General features: G+C 32.4%; 1 long non-coding RNA gene across 1 annotated transcript in view; it reads right to left on the reverse strand.

Moving 5' to 3' along the window:
* LOC127541854 (uncharacterized) overlaps nucleotides 1–24681 on the reverse strand; it is a 153243-nt gene that overhangs the window by 118758 nt on the left and 9804 nt on the right. Inside the window, exon 2 of the long non-coding RNA XR_007948489.1 lies at nucleotides 20882–20955. This is a non-coding gene — a long non-coding RNA (uncharacterized LOC127541854). The remainder of the gene's footprint in view (nucleotides 1–20881; nucleotides 20956–24681) is intronic.

A 24681-nucleotide genomic window follows, 5' to 3' on the forward strand; every position in this document is an offset into this window, starting at 1 on the left:
TATGTTTTAATCTGTACTTAGAGTTCAACAGTTCTTTTGCTAGAGATGAATAGCCTTTGAATCGTTAAGTCCTTTGGAATGGTGGATCATTGTATTAGAGCATTTAAGTCTTTCACAGTTGATTATCATTACAATATTTCAGGATCATCAATTTAAAGCAAGAAACATCCTCATAGACCTTGCCACTCAATACAACTCTCTTTCGCCATTTTTCTAATGTAGGGAACACCTTAGGAATTGCCAAGATCAAAAACTCATAGCTACCATTTTCTTTGTTTCTGACTGAAATAAAGAGGAATAGTTGAAATTCTAGGATTGAAGGGGACTTTAGTGGAAACATAATGGGATCCATGGCTTGGAAGCAATATGTACTATGCCTAACAAGTATGCTTTCATCTAGTTTGTCCTTGAAAACCTCTAATTGAGGACAAATCTATTCATCCCTAGACATGATATTCTACTTTTATAGAGATCAAATTGTTGGAAAGCTTTTTGCTGACTTCTGCCTAAATCCCTTCCTTTGCAGCTTCCATCTGGTTTTGCCCTCTGGGGTCAGAAGACAAGTCTAATCACAATTTAATATGACAGTCCTTTTACTTGAAGTCAACAATTGTGTTTCCCTTTCCTCCCTTACAAATTCTCTCTTTTATGAACAAACATGCTTCCTATGTTAGGGGTCTTCACTCTTTTAATACTCTATCTTAAATACTTTATAGTTTATGAAGTCCTTCATAAGCCATGGTCTATCAAGAACTGTATATATTGTTCTACATATGGTATGATTAGAATAGAATAAAGAAAGAACATTACTTCCTTGTTGCTAGTCTCTTTTAATGGAGCCCCAAGACATATGAACTGTTTGGGCCTACAAACCATACTTTTTAATTATGTTAGTGGTCCACCTGTATCTTATCATTCCCATTTCCACTAACTTTTTCTTTGCAAATTGATAGCTACCAAATTTATGTAATAATGCAATTATGAAGGTTTTTAATCCAACTATAATATTTTATATTTATTTCCATTGAATTACATTTTATTAGATTTTGTCCAATATTGTTAAAAACCTTTCTATAGTTTAATAATTTAATCCCATGTGTTAGCTATTTCTGTCAATTTTGTGAAACCTGGAAATGTGATAAAAAGACTATCTATGCCTTTATATAGGTCATTGATAAAAATAATGAACAATATAAGGATAAACATAATCATCAGCCACTAGTCTTGTACCAAACTCTCCATCTCCTGAATATGCTACCAACAGTTATTCCTTATTCCTCTAATTCTTCCCCTTAACTCTGTGTGAGAGCGAGAGCTCACAGAATGATTTCTCTCTGTGTGTATGCCTCTGTCTGACTGTTTATCTCTCCCAAGCTCCCACCTTTACACCCCCTCTATCCTTCCCTCTCTCTGCCTCTCTGTCTGTCTGCCTCTCTCCTTCTCTGTCTTTGTCTGCCTTTTCCTCACAAAAACACACAGACACATGCTTTTCAGTAAACTTTTAAACAAGGCCTGCTAAGAAGGTGAAGAAATTGGAAGATGTGAGTATCTTTAGTTAGGAAAAGAAGTTCTGGCATAGCAATTGTGGATGCAATGAAATCTCATTGGGAAGGAAGAACAGGATTACCTTGCTGTAACAAGGATCCAGTTAAATTTAGATAGAATAAAGATATAGAACAATCCAGCTCTCTTGCACAATTTTTTCCATCTTTGCTCAGCCATTTGTGAATGGGAATCAAGGTGACTAATGTTAGGAGTGAACCAGGGCTGAAGTTTGAGACTATTTTATAGATATTTTGTGTATTTCAAACTCAACAGATTTTCTTTGTTTTTCAAACTTCTCTCTGTTTTTCATCTCTGTCTCTGTCTATGTCTCCATCTCTGTCTTTCTCCCTCTCTTTTTCTCTCACTTTGTATATGTATATTTCTCTATCTCTCACTGTCTCTGTGTCTGGTTCTCTGTCTCTGTCTCATATCTTTGCTTCTCTCTCTTTCTCTCTCTCTCTCTCTCTCTCTCTCTCTCTCTCTCTCTCTCTCTGTTTCATGTCTCTTTCTGTCTCATGTCTCTGTCTCTATTTCATTCCGTGTGTGTCTCTCTGACTTTGTCTCTGTTTCTCTCTTGTGTCTCTCTCTGTATTTCTCTGTGTCTCTATTTGTCTCTCTAACTCCTCCTTTCCCCTATCTCTCTTGGCCTACATCAATCTTTGTATCTTTCTTTTCTACCTCTTTGTTAATTTCTCTTCCCATTTTGTCTCTATGTCCCTTCTGTTTTCTCATGCTTTCCTCTCTTTTCCTTATTTCTCTTCATCTCTCTGATTCTGTGTCTCAGTCTCTCAGTATCTATGTTTCTCTCCCCTTTTGTCTCTCTTTTTTACTCCATCTCTATCTCCCTCTTTTTATTTCTCTGCCTCTCTTTTTCCACATCAACATTTCGGGGAAATCTAAGGAAAGCTGATTCATCACCCTATGAGTTACATAAATTTGAGTGCTCTCTCAATAGAGAAATAGTTAGCAGATTTTCTTTTGTTCAGTAATATTTCAGAGACATTCCTCTATCTCCAATCTCACTGCATCCCTGCCTTTTTTTCACACAGTCCAGTGATGTGACCAAGGAAAGTCTCTTACTCTCTTAAGAAGTTCTCTAAGACACTAATTTATAGAGAAGTTGATATGCATTAGTTAAAAGGATGTTTCCTAATTTGGAAATTTCCAATAGCAACAAAATCACAGAGCTTGTCTTTATAAAATAGCAATTTATTAATAAACTATCAAAATATGAAGAAAATGTTCAATTTTGGGAATACATGAATGGAACTCATAAATCTATGCAAAAAAATTTTCATTCTTAGTTCTTAGATAATATGTACTTTATCCCCTTCACCATAGAGTTTCTGTTTGAGGCTCAGAGGAGTTAAGTAATCATACTAACATTATACAGATTGTGAAGAAGCACCTTCATTTAGGATCTACACTCTGGGAATTCCATTCACTATAAATAATAAAGAAAATTACAATTTTTCTTGCCTGCTTGCTTCATTCCTTCTTTTCTACCTCTCTTCTTTTTTTCCTCCCTTCCTTCCCTCTCATCTACCTATTCTCTCTTCCTCCCTCCTTCCCTCTTTTTTCTTATTTCTTCCCCCATCCATTCCTTCCAACTTCTATCCTTTCTTTCCTTCCTTTCACTTTCTTTCTTTCCCTCTCTTCTTTCTTTCTTCTTTCTTCTCTCCTCTCTCCCATGTTTCCTTGTTCCCTTTCTCTGTCCATTAATTCTTTTGCTCCTTCTTTGTTTCCTCTCTCCTCCCTCTATCCCTTCCTTCTTTCTTTCCTTTCTCCTTTCTTTCATTTCCCTATCTCCTTCTAGCTACCCCTGCTTATTGTCTTCTTTTCCAAAACTCTAATCAGCAAAAAGAAGTGTTCATACTATAAATAAAATCATTTAACTTCATAGATTTAGCAGAGGAACAGATATTAGGGGCTAAAGAGTCCAAACTTACATTTCACACACAAAGTAATTACCATCTCCATAAAAATCTACTTTGTTCATTATATTTTGTTCATTATAATTGCTGGAAAAATGATTCAATTTTTTTTCATTATTTTTGAACTTTTGTTGCCAAATAGTCATTGAGTAAAAGGAAATTATCGGATTACACCTAAGATCACAGGAGTATAGATATAGAAATAGAAGGAATTTTAAAGATAGAAATCTAGTACCACTACCTTCATTTTCCAAGTAAGGAAAACAGAGAGAGAAGCTTGAAAAATTCACTTTTTTTTAGGACAATATTTTAGAAACAATAATGAGTGACAAAAATGGTGTCTTTCAACCACAACTCTAGGCACAACTCTAAAACCTACAATTCATCACTTGATAGAATCTGCTGACTTTAAAAGTTCCACTACTAGTCTTTGAAACTCAAATAGCCTGCATAAAAGGACTTGCAAGAAAACCTTGTTCACAGGCATCACTAAACCACTGGGGATTCTCTTATCAAAGAAACATTTTGCTTTATGTTTGAGACAATGAATATAACTAATTCATAGTTTGTGATAATGTACATGTAATTCACAAGAGATAAGATGTCTTTATTGTGGACTGAAACAGAATTTTTCCATTCTTGAGATCAGAAATATAACTTATTTCCAGGTGTGAAATAGTATGTGTAGATGGTTAAATCCTACAGTGGAATGGAGTGGAGTGAGCACCAGAAAGCTCAGTGACCAAAAGCCCAGAGTAATGAAAACTTCCATTAATTTAAGTGGCAGAATAGTTCACTTTTGGAAAGATTTTATTGTCATAAATTTTCAATACATATACCCATTCTATCAGGGAAACTCTTCACATGCTTGGGATAGATATTCCCTAACTCATCAGTTGGTTTGAGGCCTATCAGTTACCTTCAACCTGGTTGAACCAAGATGGTTTTACCGGTATGTGATAACTGCACATGCAATAAAGAAGCTATAGCTTCTTGGAGGCACAAGAGAGAGTTGGGTGACTTATTAGACACCAAAGAAAGATTAAGAGCTCTGAAAAAGACTTGGCAAACCCTCACACCAGAGATGTTATTACTTCCTGACCACTCCATAAAATATGGGATAAATCATTTAAGGAAGTATTACTTACTGCTTATAAGTCTTAGGTCAATCTTAGGTTCTCTGAGTTCAGTTTCCTTTCTTTAACATGAAGGATTTAGACTGAATTGTTATTAAGGTCATTTATAGGTCAAGTGTATGATGTTTTGAATAGTGAAAAAAACATAGATATAATATGAAGTAGTTTATAAATGGTATGTCATAAAGAATATTGAATTTGAATTCAAGAAGACTTGGATTTGACTTCTTCTATCTGAAACATTTATGGTCTCTCTAAATTCTCCATGTGAAAAGCTTAATTATTTGTAAAATGAGTATAAAAATACTATATCATTGGGTTTTTGTCACAGCAACAAGTCACCTACCATTATAAAATGTCTGCTTAATGTGCCAGGCTTTACATTAAAAAATTGGGACATAAAGAAAGGCACACACACACACACACACACACACACACACACACACACACACCCTGAAACAAAAAAAGAAATACCTTCTGCTTTTAAGTAATTAAAATTCAATTGGTGGAGATAACATGAAAACAACTACATACAAACAAGATATATCCAGGATAAAACAGAGTCACATTGTCAGAATCAAATGTGATGATGTATCTAAAGCACTTTGCAAAAAGATACAGTAATTGAGCTATCATCTTATTATCATGGACAAAAATCATAAAGCATGAGAAGACTTGAATGAGTTTCAACCTACACTAGTATAAATCTGCATTAATAAGACCACATATTCATTGCAGAACTCTGTCATGTTTGTCACAGTTTTCTCATGTTCCTTGTGCTTTCTATTAAAAAATAATGCATGTAACAAGTTGATAAATATTTTTTATGAACTGGATAAATAGAAAAATCTGCTTTTAACCGCATGATCCACAGACCGGTAATAACCACCACAATGTTAGTTTAATTGTTAAATAGTAACAATATGCTTACTATATAAGTCCATTGCTTAAATCTTAACTATTTAAAGTAAAAAAGTTTGTAAATTCCATAAAGATTCTACAATAGAATTTTTAAAGATATTGATTTGAAGTCAGTCACTAAATCACCAAAGAATATTGTGTCTGTGTTTACATAGATACTTGGATCACCTGGCACATAGTAAGCACTTAATGCATTTTTATTGAATGAAGGAATGAATGGAGAGATGAATGATCCATTATTTCATTGTAGTGAGTAGTCTTTTCACTTGGATAGATCGCTGTCCCCATCTTTCTTTTCTTCTGCATTTCTCATGTCTTCCCTTAAATCTTCTATAGATAATCCACATATTTTATGTCAGCAATGATTTATCCATCTATTATTATCTCTTGATCTCAATACATGACTAGATTACTTCCTTTTCTGATCATACAACTACTCTATAATGTCTCCTAAGTCACTTATTAAGCACAATGCATTATTAATAATATGTTGCAATCTAATATTATATGCCACTTGTCTTTCCTTTGCCCTTTAGGTAACGTGTGTGTGTGTGTGTGTGTGTGTGTGTATGTGTGTGTGTGTTTATGTGTGTTTCTGTGTGTGGGGGGAGGGCTTTCTTTGTATCCTTCTTGCTTGCTTAATGCAGAGCCTGGTACATTAAGCAGACATTTAAAAAATGCTAGGTGATTTGTTGCTGTGATAAATCCAAGTCTCTTTCCTGAACAGGGCATTATCCATTCATATATGTATTGATTGACTAACTCAGTGGCTGTCCATTCCATTGCATGTCACTATGTATGCATTATATATCCAGTTGTTTTTATCTATATTTTATGCTAGGCCAACCACTTCTGAATAGTTACAGATCTCATTGTGGGGGCCCTATAGAATTTTGTGGCTTGATGGAATCATTATAATCTCATTCACAAATGCGAGCATTTGGAGACACATCTGTAGGGAATCCCTTTTTCATTTGTACTTTGTACCATATCTCCTCTGTGATGGAAATGAGCAAATCTGTGAGTGTTATTCTTCATTGTTTTATGTGTATTTGAGGTTGACAACCAAAGGATCAATAAGCAAAATTATTCTTATGATAGTACTGTATCTATAAAGTAACATTAGAGAATTTTAGCACAAACTTGGAAAACATCTAGGAAATCATGCTGTTCTGCTAAGTTGTATGTTTATTATTATCATTACTAATTAGTATTTAGAAACAAAAAATAAATAGTAGAATTTAGTATTACCTATGGCTTAATCACTGATGTGGTTGTGTAAATCCTTACATCAGAAAACTTGCTTGATCCTCACATTTTTCCATCAAAGATTTCCCTAATATACACATACCATTCTAATAAACTTTTTTTCTCTAAAAATTTCAATAGTATTTTATTTTTCTAATTATAAGTAAATATAACTTTCAACATTTATTTTTATGAGATTTTTAGTTCCAGTTTTTACTCCCTTCCTCTTTCTCTTACCCCTCTCCCCAAGCCAGCAAGCAATCTGATATACATTATACATGTACAATCATTTTAAACATAATTCTATATTAGTCATGTGAAAGAAAAATCAGAAAAAAGAAAGAAAAACTATAAGAAAAACAAATAAACAAAAAAGGTGACAATAGTATGCTTTGGTATGTATTCACTCTCCATATTTTTTTCTCTGGATGCTTATGACATTTTCTATCTCAAGTCTATTTGAGTTATCTTGGATCACTGTTTTGCTGAGAAGAGCCAAGTCTATCATAGTTGATCATTACATAATATTCTTGTTACTGTATACAAGGTTCTCCTGGTTCTACTTCACTCAGTATCAATTCATGTAAATCTTTTCATTCTTTTCTGAAATCAGATTGCTCATCATTTCTTATAGAAGAATAACATTCCATTACATTTATATACCTTAACCACTCTCTGATTGAGGGGCATCCATTCAAATTTCAATTCCTTACCACCACAAAAAGACCTACTAGAAACATTTTTGCACATGTGAGTCCTTTCCCCCCTTCTATGATCTCTTTATACATTAATGACATTTGCTAGATCAAAGGATATATACACAGTTTTATAGCCCTTTGGGCATAGTTCCAAATTGCTCTCCAGAATGGCTGGATCAGCTCACAACTCCACCAAGAATGCATCTAATAAAGTTTTTATAGAGAAGAGAGACTAAGCATCTATTTAGTGACTGCTAAGTAAATTGCTCAAGAGCCTTTTGGCTACTTTCGGTGATAATACAATCTGTTATCTTTTTTAAAAATTCTAGGAAAATCTTTCCCTCTGAAATATTTTGAAAATGGGTTTCAAAATGGCTATAAAATTGTTTTGTTTCTACATTTTCCTGATTAGGTTTAGTCATTCTCATGTAGCATCTTACTTATAGGAGATATCAGCATAGAAACAAGCCAGCCAAAGTGTCTCATTTCAAGACTGCTTATTTCTATGTATAAAACCAGAACAACCACTACTGAATTAATCCATTTTTATCAATATATGATCTTTGGATCAGTTGATTTAATTTGATAGTTTCTACACAGAAAGAGAACAGCTTTTCAACCCTGAAGAGACTAATAGCAAACAGGCTCCAGACGATTGTTGGTCTCCAATACAAAAGGCTCTCCTAGAAGAGACTATTAAAAACCCTAAAAGAGAGCTAGAAGAGAAATGGGGAAAGACACATAACTCACTACAAGAAAAATTTGATAAAGTGGAAAAAGAAAACAACTTCCTGAAATGTGAATTGGAAAAGGTAAAAAACTCCCAAGAAGTGCAGGGAAACAGAGTTTGCAAATTGGAAAAAGAAAATAACTCACCAAAAAAAAAAAATTAGTGAAATGGAAAAAAATTCCATAGAGCAAAACAACTCAATTGGACATATACAAAAAAAAGTAAAAAAAAAAAGCTAATGAAGAAAATAACTCACTAAAAATTAGAACTGAACAAATAGAAATGACTGATTCATTGAGACAACAAGAATCAGTCAAGCAAAACCAAAAAAAAAAAAAATTAAAGATTGGAAAAAATGTCAAATATTTACTTGGAAAAACAACAGACCTGGAAAATAGATCTAGGAGAGATAACTGAGGATCATCGGACTACCAGAAAATTATGATGAAAAAAAAGAGCCTAGATACTATTTTACAGGAAATCATCAAAGAGAAATGCCCAGAAGTAATAGAACCAGAAGGGAAAATAGGTGTTGAAAGAATTCATCGAACACCTTCTGAAAAAGACCCTAAAATAAAGACTCCGAGGAATATTGTGGCCAAACTTCAGAATTTCCAGACTAAAGAAAAAATTTTACAAGCAGCCAGGAAAAAACAGTTCAAATACCGAGATGCAACAATAAGGGTCATGCGAGATCTGGCTGCCTCAACATTAAAGGATCGAAGGGCCTGGAATCAGATATTCCGAAAAGCAAAAGAACTTGGAATGCAGCCAAGAATAAACTATCCACCTAAGCTGAGTATTTTTTTCCACGGAAGAAGATGGATATTTAATGAAATTGAGAAATTCCATCTGTTTCTAAGGAAAAAACCAGATTTAAACAAAAAATTTGATCTTCAACAACAGGAATCAAGAGAAGTAGAAAAAGGTAAAAGGAACTCTTGAGAACTGTATTTCTGTTGTGAATATACATAAAAACCATATGTATAATTTGATCTTACTGATATAACATAAAAAAGGGAAGTAGAAATGGAAAGGGGATAGCGTCAGAAAAAGGGAAGAAGGGAGATAAAAAGAGGGAAACTACATGCGACGATGAGGCAAAGGAAACCTATCATATATGAGGGAACTTAGAGAGGGGGAGGAACATTGTGTGAATCCTACTCTCATCAGAGTTGGCTCAAAGAGGAAACAATTGACATATTTGTTTTACACGGATTCTTCTCTCACTTCATTAAAAAGTGGGAGAGGAAAAGGGAGAAGGAAAAAGAGTAATAAGGGAAGGGTACAAGAAAGGGGAAGGGATTCAAAGGGAGGAGGGAGGGATACTAAAGAGGGAGAGCTGCGCGACGTTAGTGGGACCAATAGGGAAGAAGGGAAGGAGGGCAAGAAAAAGAAAAATATAATCTGGGGATATTAGGATGGCAGGAAATGCAGAATTGGTTATTTTAACCGCAAATGTGAATGGGATGAACTCTCCCATAAAGAGGAGGCAGATAGTAGCAGACTGGATCAAAAGTCAGAACCCTACAATCTGTTGTTTACAGGAAACACATTTAAAACATGGAGATACATATAGACTAAAGGTAAAAGGCTGGAGCAGAATCTATTATGCTTCAGGTGAAGTCAAAAAAGCAGGGGTAGCCATCCTTATCTCAGATCAAGCAAAAGCAAAGATTGATCTAATTAAAAGAGATAAGGAAGGAAACTATATCTTGCTAAAGGGTACTATAGAAAATGAAGCAATATCAGTATTAAACATATATGCACCAAGTGGTATAGCATCTAACTTCCTTAAAGAGAAGTTAAGAGTTGTGAGAAGAAATAGACAGCAAAATTATAATAGTAGGAGATCTCAGTCTTGCACTCTCAGATTTAGATAAATCACAAAAAAAGTAAGAAAGAAATTAAAGAGGTAAATAGAATATTAGAAAAATTAGGTATGATAGATCTCTGGAGAAAACTGAATGGTGACAGAAAGGAGTATACTTTCTTCTCAGCAGTTCATGGAACCAACACAAAAATTGACCATATATTAGGACATAAAGACCTCAAAATTAAATGCAGGAAGGCAGAAATAGTAAATGCTTTCTTTTCAGATCACAATGCAATAAAAATTACATTCAACAAAAAGTTAGGTGTAAATAGACCAAAAAGTAATTGGAAACTAAATAATCTCATCTTAAAGAATGATTAATTGGGTGAAACAGCAAATTATAGACACAATTAATAATTTCACTCAAGATAATGACAACAATGAGACATCTTATCAAAATTTATGGGATGCAGCCAAAGAAGTAATAAGGGGAAATTTTATATCCTTAGAGGCTTACTTGAATAAAATAGAAAAAGAGAAGATCAATGCATTGGGCCTGGAATTTAAAAAGCTAGAAAAAGACCAAATTAAACCCCCCAATCAATTACTAAACTTGAAATTCTAAAATTAAAAGGAGAAATTAATAATATAGAAAGAAAAAAATGAACTAATAAATAAAACTAAGAGTTGGTTTTATGAAAAAACCAATAAAATTGATAAACCTTTGGTAAATCTGATTAGAAAAAGGAGAGAGGGAAATCAAATTGGCAGTCTTAAAAATGAAAAAGGAGAACTTACCACTGATGAAGAGGAAATTAAAGAAATAATAAGGGGTTACTTTGCCCAACTTTATGCCAATAAATTTGATAACCTAAGCGAAATGAATGGCTACCTCCAAAAATATAGGCTTCCCAGATTATCAGAGGAGGAAGCAAATTGCTTGAATAGTCCCATTTCAGAAAAAGAAATAGAACAAGCTATTAACCAACTCACTAAAAAAAAATCCCCGGGACCAGATGGATTTACATGTGAATTCTACCAAACATTCAAAGAACAATTAGCCCCAATGCTTTATAAACTATTTGAAAAAATAGGGAATGAAGGAGTCCTACCAAACTCCTTTTATGACACAGACATGGTACTGATACCTAAACCAGGTAGGTTGAAAACAGAGAAAGAAAATTATAGACCAATCTCCCTAATGAATATTGATGCTAAAATCTTAAATAAGATATTAGCAAAAAGACTACAGAAAATCATCCCCAGGATAATACATCATGATCAAGTAGGGTTTATACCAGGAATGCAGGGCTGGTTCAATAATAGGAAAACTATCAATATAATTGGCCATATTAATAATCAAATTAACAAAAACCATATGATCATCTCAATAGAGGCAGAAAAAGCATTTGATAAAATCCAACATCCATTCCTATTAAAAACTCTTGAGAGTATAGGAATAAATGGACTTTTCCTTAAAATAATCACTAACATCTATTTAAAACCAGCAGTAAGCATCATATGTAATGGGGACAAACTGCAACCATTCCCAATAAGATCACGAGTAAAACAAGGTTGCCCACTATCACCGTTACTATTTAATATTGTATTAGAAATGCTAGCTTTGGCAATAAGAGTTGAGAAAGAGATTAAAGGAATAAGAATAGGCAATGAGGAAACCAAATTATCACTCTTTGCTGATGATATGATGGTATACTTAGAGAACCCCAGAGATTCTACCAAAAAGTTATTAGAAACAATCTACACCTTCAGCAAAGTTGCAGGATATAAAATAAACCCACATAAGTCATCAGCATTCTTATATATCACTAATAAAACCCAACAGTTAGAGTTACAAAAAGAAATTCCATTTAAAGTAACTACTGATTGTATAAAATATTTAGGAATCTATCTGCCAAGGGAAAATAAGAAACTTAATGAGCAAAACTACAAAACACTTTCCACACAAATTAAGTCTGATCTAACCAACTGGAAAAATATTAAATGCTCTTGGATTGGGCGAGCAAATATAATAAAGATGACAATACTACCTAAATTAATCTACTTATTTAGTGCTATACCAATCAGACTCCCCAAAAACTACTTTGATGAATTAGAAAAAATAACAACAAAGTTCATATGGAAAAACAAAATGTCAAGAATTTCAAGGGAATTAATGAAAAAAAAAATCAAATGAAGGTGGCCTAGCTGTACCAGATCTAAAATTTTATTATAAAGCAGCAGTTACTAAAACCATCTGGTATTGGCTAAGAAATAGACTAGTTGGTCAATGGAATAGGTTCGTTCAAAGGACAAAACAGCCAATAACTTTAATAATATAGTGTTTGACAAACCCAAAGACACCAGTTTCTGGGATAAGAATGCATTATTTGACAAAAATTGCTGGGAAAATTGGAAATCAGTATGGCAGAAACTAGGCATTGACCCACACTTAACACCATACACCAAGATAAGGTCAAAATGGGTTCATGACCTAGGCATAAAGAATGAGATTATAAATAAATTGGAAGAGCATAGGATAGTTTACCTTGCAGACCTGTGGAAAAGGGAGGAATTTATGACCAAAGAAGAACTATAGATCACTATTGACCACAAAATAGAAAATTTTGATTATATTAAATTGAAAAGGTTTTGTACAAACAAAACAAATGCAAACAAGATTAGAAGGGAAACAATAAACTGGGAAAACATTTTTACAATCAAAGGTTCTGATAAAGGCCTCATTTCCAAAATATATAGAGAATTGACTCTAATCTATAAGAAATCAAACCATTCTCCAATTGATAAATGGTCAAAGGATATGAACAGACAATTCTCAGATGAAGAAATTGAAACTATTTATAGACATATGAAAATATGCTCCAAATCATTATTAATCAGAGAAATTCAAATTAAGACAACTCTGAGATACCACTACACACCTGTCAGATTGGCTAGAATGATAGGGAAAGACAATGGGGAATGTTGGAGGGGATGTGGGAAAACAGGGACACTGATACATTGTTGGTGGAATTGTGAACACATCCAGCCATTCTGGAGAGCAATTTGGAACTATGCTCAAAAAGTTATTAAACTGTGCATACCCTTTGATCCAGCAGTGTTTCTACTGGGCTTATACCCCAAATAGATACTAAAGAAAGGAAAGGGACCTGTATGTGCCAAAATGTTTGTGGCAGCCCTGTTTGTAGTGGCTAGAAGCTGGAAAATGAAAACATGTCCATCATTTGGAGAATGGTTGTGTAAATTGTGGTATATGAATGTTATGGAATATTATTGTTCTGTAAGGAATGACCAGCAGGATAAATACAGAGAGGACTGGCAAGACTTACATGAACTGATGCTGAGTGAAATGAGCAGAACCAGGAGATCATTATATACCTCAACAACAATACTGTTTGAGGATGTATTCTGATGGAAGTGGATCTCTTCTATAAAGAGAGCCTTAATTGATATATGATGGACAGAAACAGCTACACCCAGAGAAAGAACACTGGAAATGAATATAAATTGCTTGCATTTTTGTTTTTCTTCCCGGGTTATTTATACCTTCTGAATTCAGTTCTCCCTGTGCAACAAAAAAACTGTTCGGTTCTGCACACATATATTGTATCTAGGATATACTGTAACCCATTCAACATGTAAAGGATTGCTTGCCATCTGGGGGAAGGAGTGGAGGGAGGGAGGGGAAAAATTGGAACAGAAGTGAATGCAAGGGATAATGCTGTAAAAAATTACCCTAGCATGTGTTCTATCAATAAAAAGTTATTAAAAAAAAAAAAGAAAAACTAAGAAGACAATATAATTCTTCCAAATGTCTTTGTGAATGAGATACTCTACATACTCTACAGTTGTTGGGGAAGGGGTGAGGACAGCATTTATTTGGATTTGAGAAAATGTTTCACTCAGAAAACAAGGTATGGACTCTTCATTTTGAAGTTGAAATGAATTAAAATTCGTTTGTCTTCCATAATTCAAATGTTTTGTGATTAATGTGATAATATGGGATAATCTAAAATTAGGGTTAGCAATCACTTTGGGGAGGAAGAAGAATTCTCTCTCTCTCTCTCTCTCTCTCTCTCTCACACACACACACACACACACACACACACACACACACACACACACACAATTAGATCCAGCAGAGGGCAGCACGTGATTTCTCACCCTGCACAAATACACATAACATTTCTCAGATTTTAAACCATGCTCAGTCTCCCTCTGCTGGCCTTTTAGATTTCAGATTGGGGGGTGGGAGAGGCAGGAAAATCCTAATACAATTTTACACACTGATTTTCCATAATTCCTTTTTTGTTGTTTTTATTTATTTATTTTTTAATACCTTTTATTTACAAGTTATATGCATAAGTAATTTTACAGCATTGACAATTGCCAAACCTTTTGTTCCAATTTTTCCCTTCTTTACCCCCACCTCCTCCCCTAGATGGCAGGTTGACTAATACATGTTAAATATGTTAAAGTATAAATTAAATACAAAATAAATATACATGTCCAATTATTTTTTTTATTATTATTATTTTGCTGTACAAAAAGAATCGGACTCTGAAATAGTGTACAATTAGCCTGTGAAGGAAATAAAAAATGCAGGCAGACAAAAATAGAGGGATTGAGAATTCTATGTAATGGTTCTAAGTTATCTCCCAGAGTTCTTTTGCTGGGTGTAGCTGGTTCAATTCATTACTGTTCCATTGGAACTGATTTGATTCATCTCATTGCTGAAGATGGCCAGGTCCATCAGAACTGATCATCATATAGTATTGTTGTTGAAGTATATAATGATCTCCTGGTCCTGCTCATTTCACTCAGCATTAGTTAGATTAAGTCTCTCCAGGCCTTTCTGAAATCATCCTGTTGGTCATTTCTTACCAAACAATAATATTCCACAATATTAATATACAACAATTTATTCAGCCATTCTCCAATTTATGGGCATCCACTTAGTTTCCAGTTTCTGGCAATTACAACGAGGGCTGCCACAAACATTCTCACACATACGGGTCCCTTTTCCTTCTTTAAGATTTTTTTGGGATATACATCTCTTTGGGTTCAAAGAGTATGCACAGTTTGATAACTTTCTAAGCATAGTTCCAAATTATTCTCCAGAATGGCTGGATGTATTCACAATTCCACCAACAATGTATTAGTGTCCCTGTTTTCCCACATCCCCTCCAACATTCTGCATTATCTTTCCGTCATTCTAGCCAATCTGACAGGTATGTATTGGTATCTCAGAATTATCTTAATTTGCATTTCTCTGATTAATAATGACTTGGAGCATCTTTTCATAGTTTCAATTTCTTCATCTGAGAATTGTTTGTTCATATCCTTTGACCATTTATCAATTGGAGAATGGCTTGATTTCTTATAAATTAGAGTCAGTTCTCTATATATTTTGGAAATGAGGCCTTTATCAGAACCTTTGATTGTAAAAATGTTTTCCCAGTTTATTGCTTCCCTTCTAATCTTGTCTGCATTAGTTTTGTTTGTACAAAAGCTTTTCAATTTGATATAATCAAAATTTTCTGTTTTGTGATCTGTAATGATTTCTAATTCTTCTTTGGTCATAAATTCCTTCATCTTCCACAGGTCTGAGAGGTAAACTATCTTGTGTTCCTCTGATTTATTTATAATCTCATTCTTTATGCTTAGGTCATGAACCCATTTTGACCTTATCTTGGTGTATGGTGTTAAGTGTGGGTCAATGCCTAGTTTCTGCCATAATTTTCTAAGCAATTTTTGTCAAACAGTGAATTCTTATCCTGAAAGCTGGAGTCTTTGGATTTGTCAAACACTAGATTATTAAAGTTATTGACTGTTTTGTCCTTTGAATCTAACCTATTCCCCTGATCAACTAATCTATTCTTAGGCAATACCATTAATATTTGGTATTGCTGCTTTATAATATAATTTTAGATCTGGTACAGCTAGGCCACCTTCATTTGATTTTTTTTTTCATGAATTCCCTTGAAATTCTTGACCTTTTGTTTTTCCATATGAACTTTATTGTTATTTTTTCTAGGTCATTAAAATAGTTTTTTGGGAGTCTGATTGGTATAGCATTAAATAAATAGATTATTTTAGGTAGTATTGTCATCTTTATTATATTTGCTTGCCCTATCCAAGAGCATTTAATATTTTTCCAATCGGTTAGATCAGACTTAATTTGTGTGGAAAGTGTTTTGCTCATAAAATTTCTTATTTTCCCTTGGCAGATAGATTCCTAACTATTTTATACTATCAGTAGTTACTTTAAATGGAATTTCTCTTTGTAACTCTAACTGTTGGATTTTATTAGTGATATATAAGAATGCTGATGACTTATATGGGTTTATTTTGTATCCTGCAACTTTGCTAAAGTTGTAGATTATTTCTAATAACTTTTTAGTAGAATCCATGCAAACAAATGATATACAAAATAAAGATTATAATAAAATTTATGCCCAATTTCCCCACTGAAAAATCAACATGGTATAAAGAAGAGTAGAAATTAATAGTCAAACTTCCAAACTAATTGAGGAACTTTGGAAAATAGTTACTTATTTGGGCTTCAGTATCTATCAGTTAAATCAAATATGGTAGGTGAATGAGAATGTCTTTAGTTTATTTCATTACTCAAATTAAGTTGTTCTTTAAATCTAAAAAAAATGCATAAAATATCTGTAAATAAAAGCATCAAATGATAATTCTCTATATTTAAACACAAGAAACTGCTATATTAGGCCTTGAAATTTATTAGAATGGTATGAGTCACAAATAGACACAATAATTTGCTCTCCCAATACAGAGGTCTCCACGATTGAGGCAGGTAACCAGATAATGAAGATTAAAGGATTTTGTAGCTTGAATTACCCAGATCTTTGTCCTCCAGCTTCTGTGAACATATACACAGGCTCTCTGCTGCTTGCAACTATTTTGTTGTTGTTGTTGTTGTTGATCAAAGTTACTTTTCTTAGTAGATCCATTGCTTTTATTGTTAGTTCTAAAGAAATGTCTAGGATTTTGGCAGATTCTCAAAATGGGCCTTTTTAATCTAATAAAACCAATATGGGTTAAACACATGAAAAATGATGTAGAGAGTTTAAATAATTATCTAAATAATTTAAAGCAAAACAACCCCCCCAAATAAATACATAATAGAACATAAATTCAGAACACGCAAAATACTTAAATCATAGAAAAGACACTTAATTTTTATTGAATTAATTAGACAAATAATCTTACAACTCAGAAAATACAAACGGATTTATTTTTTACAAATGAGTTAATTGAGGCTCATAAATATATGATTCTTTTTGCTAAAATTTTCATAAATCAAGTCTTTAATAATCTACTCTAGAAATCACATCCTTTGACTTCTTGTTTGGTGCATTTCCCCCCTTTTTTTTTTTTACTTGGGAAAACATTATTTTAAGTTTTAATTTTTAGTTCATTATCTAAACTCACCACTTCATGTTGTGTGTGCAATGTTGATACATATGCATAAACGAATATCAATGCGAAAACAATGAAATATCCTCTACTTAAACAAACTAACAATTTATCTAACAAAGTTAGTCAAGCTTGCTTCACAGATATTTGTGAATATTACCAACAAAACTATTTGTATTTCACAAGTCTTGCATTTTCTATATCAGGGAACCAAACCAGTCACAATTTCACATAATGATAATGAATACTGCCAATAAATGAAGTATGAAAACTGGAAGGCAAAACTAATCTGCTTAAGGGTCCAGTGATCATTCCTCAAATGCAATATGAATTCACAACATTAACATTAATGTTACTAAGCTCCTATGTTACTAAAGTTATTAAGTACCTTTCATTAATACCTGTAAGTAAGAAAGAGAAAAACAGAGATAATTTGAGTGCCTAAAAATATGGAAAAACTAAATATTTTTGCATATATTCATATGAAATGTTGAAGAGATCAATTTAATCAGCTACCAACTCTGATACTGTCACTGTGTTCTTGGGCAGAGATACTTAAGCCCCTTGGCCTCACTAGTTAGTTTAGATCATAAAGAGCTTCCAGCTCTAGATCTAAGTAAGATTTTTTGGCTCTACCAAATAGTTTTAGGATATAAATGTAGATTTTTAAAAACATACTGCCAGAATCAGAATGGTGGAAAAGGCAGGAAATTGATACCCTCCTATTTTTTCTAAGTTTTCAATTCTTTGACTGGGAAAGTAGGCAGAAAGATAGTTCTTTTTATTTACTTCACAGGGTGAATTGCAAACATCAAATGAGATAATATATAAAATCATTAAGATCTTTAAAAAAAATTTCATTGGTCAGGAATATGAAAACCCATTTTTATAATTTAGCTTAATCTGTCATCTTCATCATCATCATCACCGTCATCATCATCATCATTATCATCATTTTACTTTTACATTTATTAAAAGTAAAATGTTTCATTTATGGTATCTGGAGTCATTTATTCTTTGGAATGATCTCTCTATGCTCTGTAACTTCAAGACAGGATATCTGGAAAACTTATTCCAGTGAACTGCATTTGAAATTAAGCAATCTTTTTTGTACATTGGTCCTATCATTTCCCAGTTCTGTGATTTTGACATTGTGGTAACCCTTATTACTATCACATCTACAAATCACATTAGACTTTGAGAGTTATTATAGCCAAATTGTTCATCACTTAGTGTGGGTGATATTTTGTATATTTATACTGTTGGAACTCAAATGGGTTGTTCTCAACATAACAGGTCCATAGTATATTAGTGGGCTCAGTTCTTGAAGCTTTTTTAACTCAGTTAGACCTACCAGAATGTATACTGTATTGACATGGCCTCTAAGAATGCAAAGTTTTTTCCATGGTGGGATGGAATTAAGATAGGACTACAATGGAAGTTATAAGATAATAAAAACAGTGATGATTATAATGACAACTAACATTTACATAGCACTTTAAGTATTACAAAGTGACATATCTATCTATCTATCTATCTCTATCTACCTCTCTATATCTCCAAGGGAGAGAGGTACTCTCCAAATTTTACAAATGAGAAATTGAAAATGAGCAATGTTGTGTTATTTACCCAGGATCACATGGCTAACAAGTATCTGAGGTAGGATTTGAACTCAGGTTTTTCTGGCTGTGAGTTCACTAAGCTCAGAGAGGTCAGGCATGAAGTTACTACATGAGACCCATAACCTTTGAAAGTGCATAACAACCCAGATTAAAATGCAATTAAGAAACATTTAACAAAAATGAAATAAAAATAATTTTAATAATAAATACATTATAATAAAACATAGATAATATTACATTTTAAAACTAAATCTACATCATTGCCCTATACCACCTCTTTGCCTGTTGGGTATTGGAAAAATAAAATCATTGTGTAATTAATGGGAAAGATGATAAAACATATTTTATCACTAGATAGCTATAGGTAAACAAGTATAACAAATCTCACATTATCATTTTAATTTGCATTTAAAAGATTTTTCTGAATTTTCTTAAAAATGTGTCCAGAAAAGAATAAATAGAAAAAGTTTATACATCAAACTATTAACCTTTAGAATATACAACTTTATATATTATTCATAGCTTTATATATGACATTTATATTATGTGCAACTTTATAATATATATGAGCGTAGTTTTAAATATATACATATATGTATCTATATACACACCAATACATATATATATATATACATAGACAGATGTATAATTTATATATGTATTGTATTATGTATGTATATTATGTATGTATAACTTAATCTGGGAGTACTAGGATTTACCTGCTTGTCTCCTTTTTTATATTTTAGAAATATTTCCTTGATTTTTTTCAGACTTTTTTTTATAAGAAGCTTTTTATTGGTAGACATTGAAATGACATAATGATTTTTTTCCCAAAGTCTTGAAAAATAATTTCCATTACAATCTTCATGATAACTCTGAATCCTTTCTATTAGAGTATTGACTGGTAGGTTCAACTCATGTAGAAATGATATAAAGTTATTATCAGTAGTAACTAAACAACACAACATAAAAGTCTCTGTCTCTGTCTCCATCTTTCTGACTCTCTCTTTCTCACACCCACACATTTACACACATGTGCGCATGCACACACACACGTTGAAAGACCATGAACAAATTAAATAATTATCTTGTCCATGGTCTAGGAAACTCTCTAAGTCTTTATACCACAAATTCCTTGAGGATCTCTATTACCGGAAAGCATTCCCATTATCAATAAAATCTCATGTCTGGAATTCTCACTCCTTGAAAAAAAAATCACCAACATTATTGTAAATTTGTTTCAGAGTCAAACTTAAATAGAATAATAACAGAGAATAATAATTCTAAATATTAAATCTTTAGAAACTGACTCCTCCTCTCCCCAATTTACTTATATACAGAACAATCTTAACTTTAGACTTTTGAGACTTGTTTCAAGGACAATTAACTAACAAAGAAATGATGACTTTGGTAAAAGAAACAAACTGATATTTGAAATTGAAAGAAAATCTATTTGTCTTATGTTGCTCATTCAGTGAATGAACCTAAACCAAGAAACTTTTGCTAAGCATATAAACTTGTTCATAATTCAATATCTAAGCTATCTGACTTCCTTATGGTGGGAATGGAGGAAGAGAACAAGAATTTATTAAATGCTTGCTAAATATCAAGCACTGTGCTAAGTGCTTTACAAATGTTATTTCATTTGATCATCACAACAACTCTTAGAGGCCCCATATTTAGACATTGTGATAATCCTTGTTATCACAATAATTAATGTCAATAATATTAGTAATACTATTATTACTCTCATTGGCTACTTACAATCCAGAGGTGTATTTGGAATAGAAGTCTTCCTGATACAAGTTTAGCACTCAATACAGTGTTCTGGGCTGCCTCTGAAAAATAGAAGAATATATATGTTAATAAACTCAGATTTTCTTAAAGTTTTTGCTCTTTAGTTCCATAGCTATGAGCAAATAAAAAATATGGCACCTATATTTCCTTTTTTTTCCAGTTTTCATTAAGGTTTATTTGCAAATTCTTTTTATGCTCATCATGTAATAAATAATTCCTTCTCCCATTATCATTTTTGAAATCTCCATAAAGCATTTTGAGAGTATATTTTTTAATTAAAATTACTATGCCAAATTAAGAAGTTAATTTTTATTAATTTTGAGGCATTTGGATATCATTCCATAGAATTTCATTATAAAACCCCCAGAATTATCCATTTGAAGTAGGGGTAAGATATACATACAAAAATGCAGAATTTAATATTTTTAAGTGATAAATATCATAATAACAGTGTGTTTTTATCTTGGAAATGTCAGCAAGATTTACTTTGCATCAGAATTATACTTTGGCATATTTATGTCCATTTTCTTCTTGTCCTTACTATTAAAAAAGTGACTTAGGATCACAGAATAGTTTCCTTGCTGTGACTAATCCTGAAGTTTGGCCCAGGATTTTGATTTCTATCTCCTGTCTGGATTTGTCAGTGGCTTCCAAAAGGAGGAAAAAAAGAAAGCTGAAATTCGACAAAAAGTCTTTTTTTTTCCTTCTTTTTCAAAGAATGTCAACAAATTTACTGAATGGATTTAACTTCAAGTTATTTTTTGACATGGACATTGACATATGTCATTGTGTTGAATAGTATATGTGTAATTGTGTCCAAACACTATATAATTCTTAAATATTAGAGTGCTTAAAATATTTTTTTCATAGATATAGGTACAAATGGCCTGCATATACTTATAGACACATACAGAATATGTTTCAGTGCTAGTTCCTAGCCACTTTTTAGTTTCACCATTGTTAGGTAAGGGTTTTTTCTAGGATCAACCTTGAACCCTTAAGTGACAAATTCCTAACAATAATGAGAAAGAATCGAAGGTTTGGATAATCAGAGTAAAAATAACTTTGTTGAAGTAAGTGAAAGTACCCTTTGCCCTGAAAGAAGAAATGCTTACAAAATCAACATAATAAACCCAGGAAATTTCATTCAGGCTTCACTAAAAAGTAATATATTAAAAATGTGATTTACCTTTCCCCATATGTTTCTACAGTTAAGGAGAAAGGAGTAAGAAATACAGATTATTAATGTAAATCAAATGATTTAATTTAGTGTTGTTTTATTGGGCTTTATAAGTATATCTTGCAAAGTAGTGTTGTTAAGAGTTTTTATTTTTATTTTATATTTTGCAATTTTTATATTTTATTAATTGTTTATAGAGTTTTAACATGAATTAGTGGAAGTAATAAGGCAATCAAATCATCTTTCTGTATCTTAAAGAATGGAATGTTTCATTTTCTTCCTTTTTAAAGTTAAAATTTTACCTATGCCTTTTATATGTTTTCAGTGTTTGCTGTTTTATCAATTGACCAATAGTTTCACTTGCATCTTAATGGTGATTGTTCTGGAACAGGGGAAATCACTCACTGAAAAGCCCCAAATTAAAACAAAATAAAAAAAGCTTTGCAGTTAAAAATACTCTTATGATAATGTTATTAGTAAGTTTATCAGTCAACTAGGCTTCCTGTGTAAAAACAATTTTACCATATGGATGAACAATAAAGTTATTAACTTTACAACAGTTTTCTGTGAAAGGATAACATAAAAATAAAAGAATTTTATTTCTAATAATATTGGCTTTCATCTTTCCTACACCAACTGCATTATTTGGTGCCTTATCAAGATAATTTGAAAAAAAAAAAACAGTGGTACAATGGTAAGAAGAACAAACTGTGTAGTTTTAGGACACTAACTCCTCTACATCATTTCTGTTATCTTCTACCTTAAGATCTCAAGGTCCTCAAGACAAAGGATTTGTGTTTAAAGATCTAACTCTCAAACTTAAAGCTTTCCATAGTATCATATAAAGGAGGGGGAGAGATCTTCTTGAAATTTTGATTAACTTCTCAGTGAACAAATAGAAATTACCACAGAGAGGCTTTGATGCTCCCACACCCAGCAGATACTCTGGTAAAAGGACTGTCAGACATTTTAATCAAATAGACAGCCTCTGCTGTTTTATCAGATGTTTTGCCTCTGGGCTTGACTTTGCCTAAATTTGGGGGCTATATATAACAAGTACAGATGTAGATTACATATCCTGAGGGACACAATATCACTGGGAACCTTCCTCAAAAAGGACAGCTGATCAGCAATAAGTCACAAATAGGAAAAATAAAAAGCCAAAGTGCTCCAAGCCAGCATGGCTACCTTATTCTAATGGACAGTGGATTCCTACTAATTCTTACCCTCTGTCTTCCTTCCTATGTTCATCTTTCAACACCAAATTTCAGAAGTCAGAAGTTTAAGTGTTACTTAGTCTATAATCCATAAAACAAATTTGGCAAGAACAAATTCTGGGCCACTGCCCGTATTCAAATAGTCTTACCTTCTCCACTATGGTAAAAGTGGTGACATTCATATTTCATAATTTGTTTGGATGGGAACTTTAAGAAGTGAAAAAAAAGGAATATGCTCAGAGAGACATAGGAAGACATATCAACTGATGCACAAAAGGTGAACAGATTTAGGAGAACAATTTGTATTAATAATATTGTAAAGAAAAATAATTGAAAAATTTAAGAACTCTGATCAGTACAACAATCAATCATGACAGGAGAAGACTCTGCTGAATCATAATACCTACATTTTTATAATTTAAAAAATATTTATGAAATAAAACAAGCATTTCCAAAACATTGTATAATGAAAATACATGGTTGTACATGAAATTGCAAACCTACCATGTACAACTTGCTATTCCTTTCAGATATGCAACAAAATTATCAAGTAAATTTACCTTTTCCTCTCCCTCCATGATTACCATTAGACATTTGTTAAGTCATTATATACATATTTTTATTTTTCAGCTCTTTCTTTGTATGTAGACAGTGTTTTTCTACATATGTCCTTTATAGTTTTTTTTTTTTTTAAGGATGAATTCAGGATGCAGAATAAGACATACATTTTTGGAAATGTCACATGAAAATTAGTTTTTTTGACTCTTGCATATTGTTAAAAAGGTTTTGTCCATTTTTAATGGACGAAGGAACAGATAAGTGCTTGTTAACTGAAAAATAATTTTAAATTTTGCAAAAAAGTCGTATATCTAGTATCTTATTCTAAAAGGACAACTGCCTTTGTTTATTAAGTGAATGTGTAAACTGATTCTTCAGTAATTATTAACTAAGAAAAAATAAGATACTTTGAAAGAAATAAAATTACAAGAGGATGTAATACAAAGAATTTCAAATGAATGAATGAATAAAAATATTTAAGCAATAAAAATGTGCTTATGCATTATGGTAAATAAAGCATCATAATTGAAACAGAGGGACTGCTATATTGGTCCAGCAGTATGATCTATGCATTCCAATATCCTGTATCTTAGAGAGATAAAAGATAGAGGTCTTATAAAAATGATGCCTGCCATTTATATAGTTCTTTAAAGTTTGTAAAGGGGCAATGAGATGGCACAGTGGATATAGTGCTGGACCTGGAGTCATCTTTCTGAATTCAAATATGGCCTTAATCACTAACTAGCTTGGTAACACTGGCAAGTCATTTAACCCTCTTTGCCTCAGTTTCTCATCTATAAAATTACTTGAAG

Source organism: Antechinus flavipes, chromosome 6, assembly GCF_016432865.1.
Source record: "Antechinus flavipes isolate AdamAnt ecotype Samford, QLD, Australia chromosome 6, AdamAnt_v2, whole genome shotgun sequence".
In the NCBI taxonomy this organism is placed as follows: domain Eukaryota; kingdom Metazoa; phylum Chordata; class Mammalia; order Dasyuromorphia; family Dasyuridae; genus Antechinus; species Antechinus flavipes.